Raw genomic sequence first — 3,575 nt, 5'->3', positions numbered from 1 at the left:
CAAAAGATAAAATATAAAAAGGAAAGGTTAAGATCACCATGACTCTTGCATAATGTATAAGACAGAAATATAAGATAGGCCCTTCGCAAAGGGAAGCAGAGGTTTTCATGTGCTTTTATGGTTGGATGCACGAAATCTTAATGCAAAAGAACGTCACTTTACATTGCCACTTGTGATAAAGACCTTTATTATGTAGTCTGTCGCTTTTATTACTTCCATGTCACAAGATCGTATAAAGCTTATTTTCTCCACACTAATAATTCATACATATTTAGAGAGCATTTTTTATTGCATACAACATGACAACTTACTTGAAGGATCTTACTCAATCCATAGGTAGATATGGTGGACTCTCATGGCAAAACTGGTTTAAGGGTATTTCGGAAGCACAAGTAATTTCTACTTAGTGTAAGGAATTTGGCTAGCATGAGAGGGAAAGGCAAGCTCAACATGTTGGATGATCCATGACAATATACTTTATCTCGGATATAAGAGAACATAAACCATTACGTTGTCTTCCTTGTCCAATGTCAACTCTTTTACCATGTCATATTTTAATGAGTGCTCACAATCATAAAAGATGTCCAAGATAGTATATTTGCATGTGAGAACCTCTCTTTCTTTATTACATCCTATTAATTGCAACGATGACCAAAACTATGTTTGCCAACTCTCAACAACTTTTATTCATCATACTCTTTATATGTGAAGTCATTACTCTTCATAAGATCAATATGATCTCTTTATTCCTTTTTATTATTACTTTTTCTTTTTTATTTCAAAATCATGGTAAAATAGCAAAGCCCTTGGCTCAACACTAATCTTTATTATATATAGCTCACGGACTCGATTACATAAAGGAACCACAAGGCAAAACTCAAAACTAAATCATACCAAAACTTTATTCTACTAGATCGAGATATTACTAAAAGGATCGGACTAAGTAAAACGGTAAAGATAGGAGTGTGATGATGATAATATACCGGGGCACCTCCCCCAAGCTTGGCGGTTTCCAAGGGGAGTGCACATACCCATGTGATTATGTCTCCTTTGCTGGAAAAGAGGGTGGTGATGGATAGTCGCACATCGAGCGTAGGAGCTCTTCAAACTTGCGGATAATGCCCTTGAGTGCGATGATATGTTCCTTCAATAAAATATTTTCATGTGTGAGATACTTGTTTTGTATGCGAGCTAACTCAATCATCTTGAAAGCTTCAATCTCAGTTGGGGTAAAGAGGTCGGGAAGAGGTTGGATGTCTTCTTCTTTTCCCGCCGGAGCTTTATCCTCCTTAGCCTTCTTGATCCTATCCTCCTTGTTGATCTCCCCGGGTTCTTCTCTCTTCAGCTCCTTCTTCATCAGCCAAGCATCATTGCGTTCATTGTTGGAGGAGGGTGACGACATGATGCCTGGCCTTAACAAATCTGATAGAAAACAGCTCGAAACAAAGACAGAGGATATTTGCGTGATACGGTGGTCAAAACCTCCGGGAGATTATATAATGAATTTTTACCGGCCAAAAGAAGTATCATGCAAGAAAACGGAGTCCGGAGAGCACACGAGGTGCCCATGAGGCAGGGGGCGCGCCTAGGGGCGTAGGGCGCACCCTCCACCCTCGTGGATGCCTCGTGTCCTTCTCGGACTACTTCTTATTTTCCTATTTTCTTAAATATTCCAAAACGAAGAAAAATTGTTGTTAGAATTGTTTTGGAGTCGGTTTACTTACCGTACCACGTACCTATTCCTTTTCGGAGTCTGCAATGTTCTAGGAAGTGTCCCTTATGTATTCCTCCGTGGTTACAGTTTCAATAACATTAGTTTCAACATTTATTGGATTACTTGAGATATAATGTTTGATTCTTTGACCGTTCACCACCTTAGGATTTGTGCCTTCGAAGTTATTGATTTTTATGGCACCGAACGATAGACTTCCTCGATAACGTAAGGGTCTTCTCATTTAGAGAGAAGTTTTCCTTCAAAAAATCTTAAACGAGAGTTGAAAAGCAACGCATAGTCACCTACATTAAACTCACGCTTTTGTATCCTTTTGTCATGCCATCTTTTAACCTTTTCCTTAAATAGTTTGGCATTTTCATAACCTTGGGTTCTCCATTCATCAAGTGAGCTAATGTCAAATAACCTCTTCTCACCGGCAAGTTTGAAATCATAATTGAGGTCTTTAATATCCCAATATGCCTTATGTTCTAGTTCAAGAGGTAAATAACACGCTTTTCCGTAAACCATTTTATATGGAGACATACCCATAGGATTTTTATACGCAGTTCTATAAGCCCATAATGCATCATCAAGTTTCTTGGACCAATTCTTTCTAGATCTATTAACAATCATTTGTAAGATTAATTTAAGCTCTCTGTTACTCAGCTCTACTTGGCCACTAGACTGTGGGTGGTAAGGAGATGCAATTCTATGATTAACATCATACTTAGCAAGCATTTTACGAAAAGCACCATGAATAAATTGTGAACCACCATCAGTCATTAAGTATCTAGGGACTCCAAACCTCAGAAAAATAACTTCTTTAAGCATCTTAATAGAGGTGTTTTGATCAGCACTACTAGTTGGAATAGCTTCTACCAACTTAGTAATGTAATCAACTGTAAGTGCATCTAGTGCCCCTTAGTGATTTTCGTGTATTGAAGACTTATAGGTTAAGGGACTAATGCGTTTGTGAGTATACACAGGTCTATAAGTCTATGAGGAGTTTGATATTTACAGAGAAAGTCGACCCCTAAACATGAAGTTCTTCAACTGAAGACTTTGATATTCTGAAGACTTTCTGAAGACTTTGAAAGTGAAGAAATTGGTGTGACCTTGAAGACTTGGTATTCATTTGTGGAACATGAAGCGTGAAGACTTTTGTTTTCGTAGTTTCATTTTCTCTTTCTTGAGTCATAGGAAACACCGTACTGTTAAAGGGGGTCGAGGAAATACTAAGGAAAAATTTCCATGTGATGCTCAACTCAAAATCCTACACCTACCAATCCCTTCGAGTGAAGCCTTTGGAAATCTCATACAGTTCAGTCACTTTCTTCAGTGACAGAGACGAAGTTCTTCTGGTCGCTGATGAATTTGTTCTGACTGAGGAGTTAGGAATTCGTCAGTGCGAATTACCTACACAGTGAGGAACATGATAGCCCTGAGGAATTTGAGAGTCAAATTTCCGATCGTTGCTGTGCTGCGCGCCAGCTGTCCCAAAATATCTTATCCACCTAACGGTCATATCATTGAGGGGCATTTATGTCTTATCATGTCGGGCTGCTCCCTAGGCTATAAATAGCCGCCCCCTACAACCACTAGCTGGTTGGCTGCTCTGAGAGAACTTGACACTTGTCATTTGAGAGCAACCCATCCTCCGAGGACTTTGAGCGAAAATCATCGAGTGAGGAAAATCCAAAACCAAACCCCTACAAACCCAAAGTGATTGAGCATCATTGAAGAAATTGATCCTACGTGGATCCGACGCTTGTTACCTTTGAAGATTGTGCTTCTTCCAGACAGTTAGGCGTCAAGGTCTAGAGCATCCAAGAGGAATTGTGGATCACCGAGTGACCAAGTC

Source organism: Triticum dicoccoides, chromosome 3B, assembly GCF_002162155.2.
Source record: "Triticum dicoccoides isolate Atlit2015 ecotype Zavitan chromosome 3B, WEW_v2.0, whole genome shotgun sequence".
Classification (NCBI taxonomy): domain Eukaryota; kingdom Viridiplantae; phylum Streptophyta; class Magnoliopsida; order Poales; family Poaceae; genus Triticum; species Triticum dicoccoides.
This window is presented reverse-complemented; position numbering follows the sequence as displayed.